At 37.4% G+C, this 18,856-nt stretch overlaps 1 protein-coding gene across 6 annotated transcripts in view; it reads right to left on the bottom strand.

Moving 5' to 3' along the window:
- LOC128262080 (protein abrupt) overlaps positions 1 to 2,549 on the bottom strand; it is a 53,777-nt gene extending 51,228 nt beyond the window's left edge. For 4 of the 6 annotated variants that reach the window (XM_052996124.1, XM_052996127.1, XM_052996121.1 and 1 more), the window contains exons 1-2: positions 1,968 to 2,138; positions 1,276 to 1,509 (exon numbers count right to left, since the gene is read on the bottom strand). The gene's annotated coding sequence lies outside the window, so the exon portion shown is untranslated. The other 2 variants (XM_052996122.1, XM_052996123.1) reach the window with 2 other exon arrangements.
- Between the last annotated feature and the right edge of the window lie 16,307 nt (positions 2,550 to 18,856).

The raw sequence follows: 18,856 nt of genomic DNA, 5'->3' as shown, positions 1-18,856 counted from the left end.
CCCCCTTTTGTTTCCCCAGCATCCCCGGGTTTCCACATCTATTTGTGTTTGTTTTCAACGCCACGCCGGTAAAAAAAAAAAAAACAACACTCGCTGAGGCGAGGAATCTACACTTACGCGGTGTTCGGTATCGTAGACCCCCGACTCCGAATCCAAACCTAAATCCAAAGCCAAAGCCAAGTCCAACCGAGTTCATTAGCTGCTATTACCATTATTGGCCATACTGCCACTGCCTCGAATAAGTTGGCAATTACTGCACTAAAATTCGCCCCGAAAACATTTTCCAAAAAGCAAAAGATTCATTTATCAAATCGGAAGAGGACACCATTCGACGGGGCTGTCTTCAAGGGCCGCAGACCAATCATGAAAGCGTGTAAAACCAAAACTAAACATATATTTTTCATAGATTCACACTTTTTGGTTTGCTAGTTAAAGACTATTCCATGATGCTTAAATGTTTACGCCTTTTGTAAGTCAGTTTTTTTAAGCCATTAACTTTGGTTTACGATCACTGGGAGAGATCGCAAATAAAGATCATGGTCATAAAAAATTTGTTAACCTAATTCAATTTATGTAAAACAAATTCAAAGACTGAAACGCACTTCCATTTAAAAGTTAATCAAGTCCAAAACAAGCGAGAAAGTGCTGTTTTACGGTAATCTTTTTTTTGGAACTGAACTAAAATAGTTAATGCTGAAATAAAACAAATTAGGCCTTTTTAACCAAATTTGTATTTTACATAAACTTGAATTTTTTAATGCAAAAATAAAAATGGGAAACATAGTTTTTGGACTTATAGTTGCGTTAACAATGCATAAAACTTGCTACGAAAATTGAGCCTAATTGGGCTTTAAATAAACATTTTATGAATTGGACACAATTAAATGATAATTTTTTAACAAGGTCTAAAAATATATTGTTGATATTGTACTATTGAATTAATGAAATTAAAAAGAAATAATAGACTTGGCGCGTAATCAATTTTCTTAAAAACGTTTTTAAAGCTGAGCAAAAAAATCTTTGAGAATATAGTATCTTTCAAAGAAACAATTGAAGAACATGATGGTTTTTAAAATGAATTATGGTTGAGTCTCTATTTTGTTTGTATTTCTTTCGTACTAAATTTCTATGTACTTAAAAGATAAGATTAATTCTGAAGCATTTTAGAATCTTGGCATTGTATTTTCAGTAAAAAACGTATGATACAAGCGAATCAAAACATTACTCTCAGTATATAAAGGGTTAAATTAAATTGAGGACCGTTTTGAAACTTACCGCTTGTAACGTTTTTCTTCTATTTTTATTGGAAAATCACGATGATGGAGAAACAGTCGCTGATTTTATAGATGCGATGACACAATTGTAAAATTTGAACACTTTTGAAACACTGAGGGTTATTATTCGAAGGATTTCCCTTTTTGGATTTGTTTTGTGGGTTTGTTAATGTGACTTTAAGCACTTTTCTTTTAGCCGATTTTGAATTTAGTTTGACTTTTCAACACTGCACAACTGCAATAACAACAAGAGAAAATGGATGAAAAAGGGAGGCAAGACGACGGAGAGCGTTTTCTTGGGTTTTCCGAGAAGCGGAAAATAAGCGAGAAAAAACGGCACAAGAAGAAGCCGTCGTGCTGCACTTGCGATTTCTGTTTTTTGCTCTTTTTCGCAGCGAGTTTCGTGTTCTGGTTTTTTTTCGTATGATTCTGATTGTGATTGTGAATCTGGTTCTGTGTGAATTTCGTTTTTATTAATAAAATGCACAACTTCCGTTATTAATTTTGCAACGACAACAATTGCTGCATGCGGCTGTGTGTGTGTGGGAGTGTGTGTGTCTGTTTTGCGACAGTCGCTGACAGGCGAAAAGCAAAAGCAACAAAGTGACAGGCGATGAGCGTGTGTCGCCTAGGAAAAGCGGAAAATCGCATAAGAAACAAAAGCAAAAGTGGGCGGCAATCGAACGGGACAACCTGTCCGCTTTTCCCGACCCCTGCTTTTTTGGGCGCCCCTCCGATTCCCCAGCGATTTCGCTCCTGTGCACGCGACTCGCGCTATCTCGCTCTTTTGTTGCGGTTTTTGTTTTTTTCGCTGTAGCTGCATTCATTCATAAAAATCAGGTTGTAAAAAAAGAGCAGCTGAAAAACGACAGTGATTTTATTTATTTATGCCAATTTGCCGACGCGTTGCCGCTGCAGTTTGTTTTTATAGTTTTGCACTAGAAACTAGAATTTCTCGGATTTCTTTTAAAAATATTTGACAGCACTGAGTTTATTCGAAATGCATTGTTTGTTTGTTCTTATTTTGGTTTATTTGTTGTTTATGTTTTTTCTTGCTTTATTTTAATGGTCGTTCCTGTTTATTTTTATTTGCATTTTGTTATAGTTTTTTTTTTTTTTTTTTGTCAAGTCTTTTCAAGCTTTGCTGTTGATAGTTTCTGAGCAAACAAAACACTGTGTGGAAATCACAAAAATAAGCCAAATTAGCCGCACTTGAACCACGACACTTGCTGCCCGTCTGATTTCTGAAATTGAACTGCGAGTGCGAGTCTCGCGCGTAATAAGAATTCCTGTTTTTGTAAGCGGCAAGTAAAAATCCGACGACGTATACGTCGGCTCGAAGTTCGACGTTCGAAGTTCGCTGGTGCGCTGGTTCACTGGCTCGACAGCGAACATGTTGCATGCAACGCGTCGGCGGTTTTGCTGCCCATTTTAGCCCCTTCCCAATTTGACCAACACACTCACACACAGGGGCTATTATCTAAGCCATACAATCAGATTCTGTTTACTTTTCCAACCAAGCGAGGTGCCAAGGTGAAGACTGCAGAGAGTCCGAGAAGAAAGCATGAAAGCAAGAAAGACAGCCGACCAATTGAATTGCAGAATTGCCCACTTTCTTGGCAAAAAGTTTTGCGAAGAAGTGAGAAGTTTAGGCCTTTGATTCAAGGGGTACTAGGTCCTTTACTATAGCAACTATAAGTTAATATTTTATTTGAAATAACTTATTTTTAGTTCGTCTTTATTCTATAAAGGGAAAAAAAAAATTTACTCAAGCATTTTCTTAATATTAAAGGAGCCTTGTGGTTTTAAAGGGTTCCAATTTAACCGATTTTTTTATATTTTATGAAATAAAATTAGACCATAGTTTATAGAAAGGGCGTACAGAGACCAAAAAAGTAAGTACAGAATAGTATTATATAGTATTAAAGTATAACGTACTTTAATTAACTTTATTGTTCAAAACATATTGCATGGGTTTAAATACAGTAGTCAGTTATTTTATATTTAGATATATTTTTATATTGCTATAAATTTTTTTAGCATCCTTAACTAATGAAAGGTATTGCGTATGTTTATAGTAGTTTTTATTTGAAATCAATCTGACCTAAATTTTTACCAAATTTTTATCAAAATTTAAACATTACATTTATTCTGATTTTAAAAAAATCTAACTAAAGGAACTATTACAGTCATAGAAATATCCAGCGAGTAGTTGTCACACGGATTTAAATAAATCATTTGGCCTCATTTGAAATTGTAATAGAAATGACGCAGGTAAGAAACAACATTCATTTGCTATTGAAGTGTGCAAGTAATATCAATTCTGAAAAGCGGATTTAAATCTGTCATTTTAGTAATTTATTATATATTATTAAAGTTTGTTAATCATCTCATACAAGTATTTCATTTAATGTAACAAAAAAAGAATCAGAAATATTTGCAAGACTAAGTAATAATAATAAATAATGTTAGTTTCAGCAGAAATTGTTTATCGCTCAAAAATAAAAAAAAATATTGTAAAAATGAAGATATTTTAAGTTTGATAAATGGGGGTGAGAGTCATCATAATTTTCCCTTATGTATACGTATGTACATGCTTAAATAATAATTCTAAATGAGAAATAGCACCGCTACCGCACCATAATCTTGCCCTTCCTCCGATTTCTCACAGAAGAGCCCCTGCAGGAAGTCATTAAGCTGCCGGAGGCTGGAATAAATAAAGTTTTCCCTCCCACTTTGGATGCCGGTAAAGCTATAAGGTGCCACCCCACGGCAGATGCAACTTTATTAAAGTCGACAAAAACAAAATAAATTTACGTGTAAAAACACTCCAAATACGAGAACACCGAAATTGTCGCAGCATCGCAACGATTCAAAGATGCAGCGATCTGTAGATGCAGCCATAGTCAAAGCTATAGCTCCCTGAAGGGAACGCAAGTTGGCGGCATGCGGTAGCTAATGTATCTAATAGATACACGACAGCATGTCAAACGCTTCCACTGGAGCGAGGTATGAAATTAGATGGGATAAGATGGAATGGGTAGAACTGATATGCAATGGCCATATAATCTTGCACTTAAAGAAACCACTCAAATAAATATGCTAACTAGTAACGCCAATAAATTGCTTATCAATAAAGTAATATGTATAAATAAAAAACTATTTATGTCACTACTGGTATTGCTTGTTTTGCTTGGAGTTTTTAGCTTGGTATTCAGGATACCAAAATTCTGTTTTTTGAAATCTTTGTCCAGTGCTTACTTTCGCCTGCACAGCATTTGTTAATATCTCAAATTTGTACTTTTCTCAGTGTAAAAGGGAGATACTCTCGTTCTTCGCTCCACTTCTAGCCACCTTAGCCTTATCTTTAGCCCCACCTCCGCCACATTTTCTACGCTCCTCGTGCTTCTCTAATTAACATTGGGATTGTAGTACGCTTTTAATTTATATCTTATTGATGCCGGCGACATTTGTATTTATTTTTACCCACAGGCCCCAGCCTCTTTCCCTGCAAGGGGAGGTTGGGTGGCGGTGTGTAGGTACTGTCCAAAATTCACTTCCCAATTCTATTTCCCTGCCCCCCAAACCAAACCCCTCCAAGCTGTATGTGTATGTGTGGAATGTTATTTTTATCGAGAGTGAAGAAAAAAAATTGTGGAAAGCTAAAATTTATATGGAATAGGTGTCGCGTCTTGATATTTCGGGTATAATTATTGTTAATATTTGTTGCTTCCTCCGCCCTTGCCTGTTCGTTTTTTCTCAGTTGTTGAATGTTTCCTTTGTTGTTGCTGTTATATTTTATCTATACTCTAATTAAAATATGCGGTTGTTTTGCGCTTGATATATCTGATCATATATATAGACTTTGCATGTATATTTTAATGCCACGATCTGTCTTAATGATTTTTGTACGCATTTCAATGGTCGAAAGAAATTGCTATGGAAAAAATAAAACTAATAAGAACAACAACAATTGTATTCGTGGGTGGTTCAAGTTTATTTTTAATAAAAAGAATCAGTATTTTCAGGTTGCTTTTAATGGGTTCTTTTTATGACATTTGTGTGATTTTGATACAATTTCAGTGTTGCCTCGTGTTGGTCCATTGCTCATTTTCTAAGTGTCTTAGTTTAGTTCAAAGTATTTGTGTTCGAGACTTTAATTTTGTCTTTCACCTAGAAATTATTTACTTCGTATCATTACTGTAAAAGCTCCTAGTTTTAACTAAAAACTTTTTAAAGATGTTCGTTTCCCTTGTTAGTTATTTTAAATTTATTTGACTAATGTGTATAATTTGTAAGTATTAAATTGAGAAGTATAGTCTTCCGTTCAGTCTAGTTGTTCTATTCACCAGCGGATTTTCTGTTTTTCCTTTAATGGAGTCATCTAAGTTCTGTACTTGAATGCCTAATAGGGGGATATATCAGCCATGGGATGAAGACACCGATCCGCTGCCTCACGAGGCAAATGACATTTCATTTATCTTGCAACTAGCGCAGCCAAACCAAGCGGGTTTTCCGAGAGTTTTTCCAAACGGGGGAGTTCAGGTGAGGGGGATGAGCAGATGCGTTGGCGACCAGCATTCGATGCGATGTCAGCGATGAGTTATTGACACTCGCATTGGGCCATGTACGAAGCTGCGCCGCATAAAGCTCTCAGTTCCGGTGATCTCTGGCTGAGTTATCAATGTGAAAAATAGAAACATGATTATGAAATTATCAAAAGAAATGCGTGTACGTGAAAAATCGGCGGGGGGAACGTCGTACAACAGAGAGGGCGAGTGAGATGGAGAGTAAGAAAGAGAGTGAGAGATATCTCGGATGGGTGGCGCTTTCGTTTTGCTTGAAATTACCCCACGGCATAAGATTGGATGGAATTTTACGGCCAACAACAGCATAATTAGATTCAACAACTAAAGCTAAGGAAATTAAATGGTATCGATACGAAAAGTACCCTGGAAAATGTTTTCCTTGTTCACATAATTTTTAAAATTATTAAAAAAAAAAAGTGAATTGTTTTTATAATTTTCTGCATTTAGCAATATGGCGTTTTAGGTGAACAAATTTCTGACACTTCTTACTTACACCTATTTATATTTTTAAAGCCCTGTTTAAATATCAGACACTACATTTTTTGAATGCCTTTGATGTAATACAACTCACTAACGAAATAATTATCTCAAAATAACTATTTACCTTTTTTTTAAAATTCGTAGGTAAAAGTAAATTGGATTAAACAATAATCTGAATAAAATTTTTCACGCTGCGTTCTTTAAAAAAAATTGTTACATTTTTGTTCAAATGTAATTTCATTTAATTCCAAATAATATGAACAGGATTAAGAACAATGTAATCATACTTAAAAAATATAAGCCCGTAGACTTAACAATTTTTCTGAACTAACTAAAAAGGTTCAGTTTCCATTATATTTGTATGTGAAATGTATTTATCTTGAGAGTTGGCCAGAAAGAGTTGATCAAGGTTTTGTATCTGTATATAAAAATAGTAATGCTTAGAAATGGCATGATTAACTGATGATCGGGTTTGGGTAAATTTGTATTATCAACTTGATCGCGAACTCGACATTATAGTTAAATGTATATTTTAAACTTTAGAATACTGGATATTACAGTCTGTAATTTGGGAGCTGTCTGTTCATCTGAGCCACACCGATCTTGCGCTGCCTACACACACGCGACTTTCCGTCTCTCTCTTTGCCCTGTTGCCCTCCTTTTCTATCGAACGTGTGTGGACAATAGAAATGATCGAGGTAAATATGACTGTACATATGGACATATGTACGTTTATTTGTACCGCTCAACTCACCTTGCGGCAAACGAATTAAATTCCAAAGGAGAGAAAGAGAGAGGGAGAAAAGATCCAGAGAGTGTTTCTTTCGGTTTGGTTTTGAAGATGATACACGAACCATGAATTTAATTATGATAAAGAAAAAACAATTTTATAGCCAACAAAAGCACGCAAATAAAGTCTATAAGAGTATTAGTACTGGTTTGTTTGTTGGTATTTACCCATTTATGTATGTGCCATACATATGAATTCGTGTGGGTACTGCCTAGGCTATTATGTAAAATAAGTTGGAAAGCGTCCGGACAAATGGGTACTGGACTGTGTGTGAGTGAATCTCTGGCGATGTGTGTTTTATATGCATGGAATGTAAGTTTGTCGGCCATCGTAGTCCACGAATTAAGTGCCGTTGGCTCTATTACTCGCCTCTCCAAATCCAAAATGGCGGCGATCACATTGCACAAGGCGGATGGGGGTACAGTTGCCTCCGAGCCGAGCTTATAGGGCAAACCATAACTCATAAAACCGACTTCAATACGTATTACGCAGTCTCTGAAGATTCGGTATTTAAAATTTCATATTACTGCTGCCGGTTTTATCCAGCCAAAACGAGATGTAAATGACGATTCAATGTAAATTTCAGTTTTGTAAAAGGGTGATACATAATTGTAACCTTTACATGTTGCTAGCTTTCAAACTGTAGCACTAGGGAGGACTGGAAGTGCCTAATAAAATAAATATTCAATATATGTAATTAATATTCATTTAATTTACAAGAACAGGCTTAGCTTAACAGAAAACTATATGATCTCTGCTCTCGAATACTAAAATGGATGTTATAAATTCCTAATTATTATTTTATCAAAATATTTGATCTTTTTTTGTTACAATTTAATTAAATTTGTAAGTATTAAGGGTATGTAATAATATGCCTGATTACCAGTATTTTAATTTATATTAAGTAATTAAGTAAAATATCGATAATCTAGTCTAAAAATATGTGCTTTTTATTCTGTAGGAATCTTGGTTATTATTACGAATATATTTCATAGAAAATATATAAAAATCATGGGCTATTGCACTCGGATATTATTTTAAGTTAAACACTAAGTATTTTTCGGCTAACCCCTTCTACCGATCAACAAATTTCTTTGCAGCAACCAAGTGAAAATTGGCTTGGACTTATGTTAACGCTGCGCTACCGTAACACATTAAAATTATCTAGTAATTCCTCATCGGCTTCAATTAGTGACCTGGCCAGGCAGTCGTGTCCAACGGTTGTACTTCAGCCATCAGCGCACGAGTTGAACGAACCAGGCCAACACCAAATCAGAGTTGGCCAGGTTTGTTAATTAGCCAGAAGCGCAGGCAAAACGGAGACTCGAACCCAAAAATGCTAATAACAATGATGCTGAGAGTCAATCAATCATTTTGCATTTGCCGAAAACAGTTTCACAGTGCAAAAAACACTTACACACATCTACTATGTATCTATTCATTCACTGAGGGCGCTGCGACAGGCGATGGCATGTTGTGCTGGATGGACTAATTTTACAGATATTTTCATAGCGATTCGGCCCCCCATTGCTGACGTTGCAGCTACCAGATTCAGATACCAATACATTTCGAAATATTTCAGAAAAAGTGAGAAAAAACGTGAAACATATAATTTATGGATATTTTAAGATTAAAATAAACTATAGAAAACTCTTGCTAGCAGTGAAAACTGTAGAAAAAAATGTTATTTAAAATTAAAAAGTGTTTATTAAAATCGGGATGAGTTTAAAAAAAAACACAAATATCCTTTACATTTTAAATTGAAAAAATTATATATTAAATTATGTTACATATTTTCAAAAGTAATATTATCATATTAATAATCAATGTCATATTGACTCTGATTTTCGATAGCATTAAAATTAATTTAAAAGAAAATGTACAATATTTACACACAATTTCACAATAAAACAGGACTTAAAAGCTATAAAATGGGATTACCATTTTGTGGTGCTGTAAATTATAAATTTTAAGCTAACATTAAAGATTTAGTAAATTTCTGGCAGTGCAAAGCGGCAGCATGAGAACAATAACTTGATGCCGCATTAAAATATCTGCAATCATTAAAATTGCGCACGCTGACACTGTTTTGGAAATTGGTCGTCATTGTTTAGAAGCCTTCCCCGCAATTGCCCACCCATCCCGGTCGCTTGGAAAGCTCTGCTGCATTTTCGCCGATGACATCGCTTTTCTTTTGTGATGATCCGACGGATCCAACGAATTATGCCCGATGAAACGGGTCTCGAGTGCCTGGCCCGAGGCGTCGAATTTGGAACAATAAGCTCGAAACGTTTTGCACACAAAATGCGTCAAGTCCTCGTTCTGCATAGCTTTCCTCTCTTCCAGCTGACAACCCATTCATTCGATGATTCACAGGCCGCACAATAAATAAAGAAAGCTCTTCGGTCAACATGTTTGATGGTAATCTTTGCCATTACTTTGTATGGATTTTGTTTACCATCCATAGTTTGATCATTGAAAAAAGTACCATTTATATGGTACTTTGTAATTCTGTTAATTATAAAAAATTTTCAATTAAACATTAAATATTAGTTCCTGGTTTATTTTAATAGTATTACATTTGTATATATTTGTATACCTTTAATATGTTTTTTTTAGTAAAACTTTTATCAAGTTCTTTCTATTTCAAACATTTTTCACATATTTGTAGCTCGAATTAAATTTAGTAAGTTAATAAACTTAGTTCGTGGGCTCATTTAAGCCCAATAAACTAAGTTTTTTAACTTTATGACCTTTTTTATGCCTAAGCTGATTAAATTACTGTAAGGTCTATTTTCATTACTATGTAGGACAAGTCAACCTGCACTGTCCTTTGCCCTTTGACATGTTGTAAACCAAATTTAAGTTTAGGAAAATTAATTAAGTAATTAGGCACAGTGAAAGTGAATTTCAACTGGCTTATCTCGCCATCGATCTGCTGTGATTCCCACAAGTGTCAGCTGCAGTTGGCCAAGTAAGTATGCATTGCAGGATGGGTGATTTTGTGTGTCCGAACTCCTTTGAGCTGCTGACTGCATCCAATCGATGGGTGTGTGCATGTGTGTGTTTGTGTGGGCTGGAGGTTGACCTAAAAACCCAATTGGAAGGGTAAAGTCAATAAAGAAGGCTTCGGCTTCGAAGGGCCGACGGTGTCCGGAGTTGGAGATACTCGTGCTCGGCCCTTAGGCCAACAGCTCTAGCTCCAGCTGCGTCCATTTTGGGCCATGCCCGAGTGCAGTCGACCGCAGTACATGGCATAGGGTGTCCCCTCCTTCCCCTTGCCCCTTCTTGCCCAAGAGGACTTCCCCTCTTTTAGCCCGCCTGCGTGCATCAATGGTCAAAAGTCAACCCACAGCTCGGCTCTGATTTGAATGGCAACTGGGACTGAGGGGTGCCAGTGGGGGGAGGGGGAGGGGTAGGGTGAGGGGGCGTGGGGTGCATTGGGCTGGGTCAGGGGGCAAGGTGGGTTCACCATCCAACAGCTGGACTGCGGCGTGGCACGTGCTGGCGCCAATCGCGCGCAGACTCACCACTGCGCCCTGGAAGAAGCCGCGTGTGGACGCCATCCGAGCCAAAAGCTTTGGGATAGGTCGCGCTCGGAGCTTGCGACCTTCCTGAGCAGGACTTTGCACTCACAGAAAAAAAGTTGCATTCGCTGTAACGTATCACAAGCGGCAAAAAAAGATTAACAGACAAACTTTCTCTTTCTTCTAATATAAATTAGAATATCAAAAGTAAATTTAGTTTTAAAAAACTATTGAATTTAGGTTCCGGTTGTGTAGGTTCTAGACAGTCGACCGCACCGTTCTAAGTTGCTCATAGTTCATTAAAAAAAACTGATAGGTCATCATTCCTGATAAAAAAAAAAAAAAAAAACAAAAATTAAACAATTTTTTAAATATTATAAATTTAAATATTTTTTATGACCGCTTTATTAAATCTTTTTGATAAATAATTTGGTTATGAGATATATTGACTTTAGAATGATAAGCAACTGTAAATAAGTAATTTACTAAAAAGTCTAGGGATCCCCAGAAAACCCTATCTGAATAGATGGTTTTGTAAGAGATATCTTAAAGTGGAACAATATCTTTCAAAATATTGCTGTGGTACTTCTTTATTACAAAAATGTTTATTAACGTTTGGCTTTTAGTCATTAGAAAATTGAGGTAAATCAATATACAAATAAATATAATTAGCAGCGTGAAAGAGGTAACTGTCATTAAAATGTAATATTAGTAAGCTTTTCAAAAAAAAGCTAGCATTTAAATTGAAAACTGGGTTTTTCCTAACAAAAACTTTTTATAAATTAAATAACAATATGAACTTAATGGCTTTTCGCTTAAATTAAAATACGAAACAAAAATTGAAGCTAAGATAAATAAAAATATTTTTGACCTTAATAAAAATCAATCTGTTAAGATTTTCTTTTTTAAACCTTGTTGCTTACCATACAATTTCAGTTTTGTTAATAAAATAAAATAGTCTGTTTTTGAGAATGGTTTTCGAATAAGGTTTAAATATGCAATTCTGGCACTAATTTTTCCCAGTGTAGAGGGTCGAAAGTACCCGCGCGTGGCCCTTGGCGAAACAGAGCTTTCCGCGAGTGGTTGCGAACCCGGCTGCGACTGGAACTGGAACGAATCCGTCCGTGGGACGCGACACGGACACCTCGGTGCAGCAGCACCAACAATCCGACCCGACGCGACCGCCAGGCAGTCACCCAAATTAGTTGCCAGCGATTCGCCTCTGCGAGTGAGTCCCCTCTGCGATAGCCGTGTGTGTTTGTGCCAGTGCTAGTGCTAGTGCCACTTTACTGTGCTTGTGCTTGTGTTTGTGGAAGCCAGGAGTGCCGTGCTCCAGCTCCCAAGGAGCCAAGGTCCGAAGGAGCCAGGCCAAAAGAAAAAAGCCTGAAGCGTGATCCTGCGATCCCCCGTCTGCTCAGTGCTGCAGTGAGTGTGCGAAGGGAAAGCCTAGTGTCCTGATATTCTGATATCCTGAGGTGGTGATAAGTGGAAGGCGGAACAAAGCTCGGGGGAAATCATGGCCGAGTGGCTCGCATCCTCCTTGTCCTTTCGGGGGTCCAAGCAAATGGGCACAGTGCCCCCTTAAAGCTGTTTTTCCCCGCTGGTTTAAAGCCCAGTCAACGCGTGCCGCCGTTTAATTATGTAAAAGGACTCGCACACACACACACACACACACACACACCGCTGCAAACTCGCACTCGATTCGAGGCACATAAAACACACACGCATATATTGGGGGGGCAGTACCTGTATAGTATGCCTTGCTTTATTTTATTTGTACCCCAATTCGTGGTCAAATCGAAATTTCATTCTTAATACAAATTGATTTTTTCCCACTTGCTCTTGCTGGCCGAGCAGCGCCGCACCACGCCGCCTTGTCCCCATTTGCACTTTGTTTTTGTTTTGGGCATCCGGCGGCACACAGTGCGTATGATCGATTTTGAGTTGCTTGCCAGCAGAGGGGCCTGAAAAGTACGGCAATTAAAATTAAATTGTTGTCCCCTTGTTGCGAGGGGTTATGGCAGCCGGTTCAGTTACCCCACGTTCTCCTCCCCATTTTCCTATCCCTATTTGTTTCTGGTTGTGAGGCACGCGAGACAAGTACACGCACACTCTCTTACAAAATAAAAAAAAGGGAAAGAAAAAAAGGAAAAACCAGGAGGAAAAACTGAAAGGCAGCAGCGTGTGTGCCACATAGAGTTGGTAACTGTGCCACCACAGCAGCTGGCAGGAGTCGCTCCAAAGACAGGCATTATACATATATACACATCTACATATATATATATATATATATATATATATAGATATATATGCCATATCCTTTGCATGCACGTGCTTCGCTTCTCCAGCCAAAGTAATTTGGCCTAAACGGGCAAAGGCTGGAAAAACAAAGCAACCAAAGCTGCGAAAAACAAAATTGAAGAAACCAAAAAACATAACAAACGGCAGAAAAGAAATAAGAGCGGAGCAGAGCACAAATATTGGGCCAAAAGGAAAGCAAAGAAAACAGGCAGAGAGCAGGCCGGAGAAGAAAAATCAATGATGCTGCCAAGTGGTTTTGGTATTCGCAATAATGCAAAAAAAAAACCCGTTAACTGGTGAATGTGTGTGCTTCCCATTATTTCGCTCAGTGTGATTGTGAGTGTGTTTGCACTGCAATTAAAATTGAAATGAATAAGCACTGATTACGCAGCCCTAACAACAGCAAATTTAAATGCCACTAGTTTTCGGGCAAATGTTGATTTTATATCTGCTGGCGGATATGAGGTCTAATTAGGTTGCTTAAAACTTGTTTAATTGTCGAACAACATTAAAAATATCAATAAAAGTGTGTGCTCTCGCTATTGAAAATCATTATATATATATATATATATATTCAGAGAATTGCATTCTTAACTTGTTTTATAAAATAAGTTCAAATATAAAAAGATACCAAGAATAAACCAATTTAAATAAAGATAGATTAATCATACGACATGTTTCCAGCAACAAAAAGTTATTTTTAAAACTCCAAAACTTGTATAAATTTAATCTTTTTTGTATTTCCATATTAAAGATTTAAAGTTTTTAGGATAAAAACTATGGGTTATTAGCTGGCATAGCTAGGAAGGTATTTGAGAATTTTGGACAAATTAAAAAAAAATTAAGTAAAATATTATTAAATTACATTTTTACAGCTTTTCTTTATATTCATAGATAAATACGAATAAAATAAATAGAGACGAAGAAAATCTTAAAAGCTAAGACTTAATTACTAAAAATGCTCTTCATAAAAGCCTGGCCTTAAACATCATTTTGTCTTTGAACAGATCTTGTCATGTTTTCCATTAATTTTTCAATATCTATATTGGAAAAAGCATTACGCAACAGTAAGCCATAACCGCAATCCCATGCCAAATGGGTCAAGTTTCTGGCATCGAGCTAGCCTTGACTCCCCGGCTGCTTACGCAGCTTCAGTGCCAAATAATGAAAGGACCGATATGAATTTGAATTCGAAATGAAAAGTTTTGGTCAGGAATGGGCCCATCGTCGACGATTGCCAACACACGCACTAGCAAAGGGGCAGAAATCAGGGCAGAGTAAACATCAGGAAAAATCGGTCAGAAGCAGCAACACCTTCCTTTTAGTGGCACCTTTTACCACCCTCTTCCTTTACCTCCTTCTTTCACCTGCTTCACCTGCAGGGCAGTGCTCTGAGCAGGCACTCGACTGGGCACCCCGCCCGGACTCGAGACTACGGGTCTCCGAGCACGGCTCCTCCGGCTGCGACTACGGGACTCTGTTTACCGCACAAATTGCATGCAAACTGCAGTTGCGGCTCCTGCGGTGACTGCCCTTACACTGCCAAAAACTGGCTGCTATTTGAGCATTCACAAATTTGTATTTAAAAATAAATGCAAAAAGTTTACACTCTCTTGATAAGGTCATTTTAAAGATCACAAAAATGTTTTTTAGAGCACTCTCATTTCTGTAAAAATTCTTACATAAAAATATTCCGATTTTTTAGAGCTTTTATTACACTCTTTCATCTAAATTATTTTATATAAAATAAAAATGTCAATTTAATTTAGACACTTATGTTGCCAACAAAATAATAATAATAATTTTTTGTAGAACTCTTCATTATATTTGTAATAATTTTTTACAACAAAATAAAGTATTTTGAATATAAAATCAAGGTATTTACCTATGAATACTTTTGAGTACAAAAAGTTTTTCTAATTATTTAATTATATATTTTTATTATATATATATATAATATATATATTGAAATATGGGCTATTAGCTGGCACAAAATATTTTAAAGTCTAGCTTTAGTAATATTAATGAGGAAGCCTTTTCTAACTTTAAGGAAATGAAAATCTTAGCTCAACTAAGAAAAATCGATAAGCAAACCCACATAATTTGTATTTGTGACATACTCGCTAAAAAAATCGTATTTTTTACACTATGAAGTAAATTGAAAATCGTTAACTATTTTCCAAAATATATCTGATGAATTGATGGTGATGGATTGCCTGGTTTCGAGTGTTGCCTCCGACCTGTTCAGACTCTGCCATGCGCAACTTTATTAACCCCGTTTTGAAGAGGTGGCAGAGCCATGCATTTATGCCCATTGTTTCAACCAAGTTGCTCCTCTGGCGCCGCACCCGCTGCCACGCCCACCGCTGCTCCTATTTGCCATGTCCCTTTACCGCCCGGGAGGCTTATTGCCAAGTGCTTTTTTCCCGTATCTGCAAAATTCTGGCTACCATCTCCCGTCGCCGTTGTTGTTGTCGTTGTCGTGACCCGTGCGCTTATGTTTGCACCACCCACTGGGATCCCCCACTGCCCCGCCCACCGCCTCCTTGATGTTAGGTGCTAGTGCAAAGCAATTACCACGCCCCTATCCCGTCAGCCGCCCCTGTATGTGTGTGTGTGTGTTGTTTGTTTTGTTGCTCGCGAGACGGCGACGTCGTCGACTTGGTGGTGAAAAGTTTATAATTTTATTAGGCCCTACAGAAATTGGGTTAGTGTCGCTTTTAGTTGCATTTCCCAGCGACGAGTGACAACTTGGCAGCGGCGCTCAGATAGTTTCCACGCGGCTTTGTGGTGTTTACACGACCCGCACGCCCCTTTCATTCACTTTTTTTTTTCATTTTCCCGCCCAAGTCTTGAGAGGCTGTTGGCCGTCATCTTAGCGGTGGATACGCGGCATTATGCTAAAAGCCCTGTTGGCGGACTCTTTTGGCGGCGCGATTCTCGAGTTCTCTGGGGCACGCTTGGGTATTTGCAAATTATTAAGAATTCTTCATGAGGTTGTTCGTCAAAGGGCAAGTTTTCGAAAGAAGGAAGCCTTTTCAAGGCTTCGCAATTTAAATCCACAAAGCAACCACTGTGAAACTGTGAAGGCAATGAATGAATTTTAAATTTACCAATCAAAAGTCTATTACAAATTATACATTGAGAAAGTTCATCTTAGAACAGCTTGTCGTCTTTGGTTCAAGTTCGTGACTTACTTAAGTGGCAGCTTAAAAAGCAATAAAAAACATAATTGCCAAAAACTATATATATTTTATTATATGTATTAAAAAAAAGTAATAGACCTTTTAAATACCGATTTAAATGGCAACGTATTCTGACTGAGGATTTAAAGTGTATTATATTAATGAATTATTTTTTAGAGCAATTTAAATTATGTCACTCACCCATTTGCTTGGACCCGTCCTAAATTTGTTGCCTTTTCATAATACAAATAGTTCAAGTGAATTCCTTAACCGTGAATATCCCCAATTGAATAAAATTTTGTGTAATGATCGTTGTTTTGTGTGAAAGTTTCGAGTTGGACCCGATCTCCCAGTGAGAGTTACGTCAGTCCTCCAAAGAAGAATCTTCTGGGACTGGTTACAATCGAGTCACTAACCAGCGAGCAGCAGGTAAGAAGAACTTCAATCTGATTAGTCCATTCAATATACGTTTTTATTTATATTTCTATTTTTTCGAAATAGATTTCTATGTAAATAAGAAGCCGTTTGTATTGTCTAGTAGTTGCTTTTCGGCTTTATCGCGGATTTAGCAATAAATTTCATGAAAGTACGAATTTTAAACAAAAACTTGCCTATAAATTCGTACACGTATACAGTTCGTTGCGAAATTGTAGGACCATATTGACTAATAATTAGTTATTGTTTTGAAAAGGTAAGCAGATCGCTCACTGATAATTTAAAATAATGTTTATTAATATATCTGTGATGAAATGCTTTCATTTTTTTTTTCGGTACACTTATTCTTTCTGTGTTATTATAAGCATAACATGCACAAGAAAATTCTATTAAAATAGACATGTTGATGGCTGTTAGTTGTTATTCGCAATGAAACGCACTGTACCCACATTGAGTTCAATATCTATCTCAGCGGCTGCCAACCAAATTATGCATACGGAATCGTATTTTCGCCTTGATTGGCTCGGTGTGTCTTTGTGGCTCTGGCTTAATGAAGATGGGACAATAATAATTTTTAATAGGTTTTACTATTTTGGCTTAGATCAGCTTACGCGCACAGAGAATGGCCAAAAGCGAAGCTCGTGTGTGCGAGAGCTGAAGGCGGATGGGCCGGCATTATTCAAATTGAATCGCTTTTATCTGTGTTTTGTCACTAAATCGGCAACTGAAGTCGAACACTAACCCGAAATCCAAACTGAAGCTACTTGCGGACCACAAGTTCGGCTGTCGATTTGGTATTGAAATGGGCACTGGCTATGCGCAAGTAACAGCCAATGAGATCATGATCCATATATAGTTACTGCTCGGAGCTTAAAGCAAATTAAGGCAGCTTGTCCGATGAGACAATTTGATTGGCATTGATTGCTCGCACTGTAATTGCTTTTAAGTTCTTTAGATGGCTGAGATTGCGGGAGTACTTTGTTTATATGAATATTGTTATTATTACAGGCAAAGGAATTGGAAATGGGATCGAAAAGGTTTTTAAAACTAATCCAAGTTTTTTTTTCCAACTTTACATGAAGAAACTACTTGTCAAAAAACAAATATAAAAAGTATTGATTATTGCAATTGTTTTATAGAATTCAACTTGTTCTAGTAGAGTGCGATCTACTATACTTATTATAATTTCTTGGGTACTGACTACTTTGTTGTCCTTTCGAAAAGTGGCGATTCCTTTAAAAAGCCCCCTGGGCATTGTAATTGGACATTCGTCTAATGACAGCACTGCATCCTTGATATAGTAATTCCCCTTTGGCAAGGAACAACCCCAGTCCCAATCCCATTGGCGTCGAAAGTCAAAATTGTAATGAAGTCCCATACTCCGCTTATAGCTAATTTAGTTATACGATTTGTAAGGTTTTAGAATAATTTATTTAATTTTTTCCAAAATATTGTAATTGCTTGCACGATACTCAAATTGGTGAATATGAAAAGTGTGTCCTCCCGACTTTCTTAACTCGTAAGGTGGATTTTTTTTTTAAGATCAAGCTGATAATTTGTGAAGTATCTGTTATCTGCGAGTTCCACTGAACAGTGTACACCACTGAAGGAAATGCCTAGCGAATTAGTGGAGTAAATGAATCGGCCCACTGTGGGCCAGAGATACAAAAGCCTCGACTGGCTAATGACGTTGACGAGGTGACGATGGCTAAGTGGTCGAGTGGTCGAAAAATCGAGTCGAGTCGAGATGTGGTAGCCGAGAACTGGTTGTAGTCGGCATGAACGATCGGCAATTGGCTTGGGGCGGGGCCAGGTGGGCCACAGTCACACTCAGAGTCAGAGCAAGAGTCACGGACTGAAACACTTCCGTAAATACGCAAAAACCAGTACACGGACGGAACAATCATCGGGGCATTACTTAATCGAGCTCGAGGTGCGAGCGTCTTCGGCAGAACCAGTTTGCGTCCCAAATGCCTTCGACGGAGTTATTTAACAATAAATTTAAGGTTGACTAAATTCTGTTCAATTAGATTGGATCATGCCGGGGAATGTGGAACGAGCCAAGGAGCGAACTTAAATTCCTATAAATCATGTCAGGGTTCGAGTTCAAAGAACGATCGAACCTGCAGCACCGAGAGCTGATTCTATGGCATGATAGGAGAAATTTAATACAGCTACAAAGGTGGACCAATCCAAAAAACCCGAGCCCCTATGTCGCTGCCAATTAAAGTAGAGCCACGAAGCAATGTCACATGGCCTCAGGTACAGGTGTCCA

Source organism: Drosophila gunungcola, unplaced genomic scaffold, assembly GCF_025200985.1.
Source record: "Drosophila gunungcola strain Sukarami unplaced genomic scaffold, Dgunungcola_SK_2 000001F, whole genome shotgun sequence".
In the NCBI taxonomy this organism is placed as follows: Eukaryota; Metazoa; Arthropoda; class Insecta; order Diptera; family Drosophilidae; genus Drosophila; species Drosophila gunungcola.
Note: the sequence above shows the minus strand (reverse complement) of the source record. Positions and strands in the feature narration are given on the sequence as shown.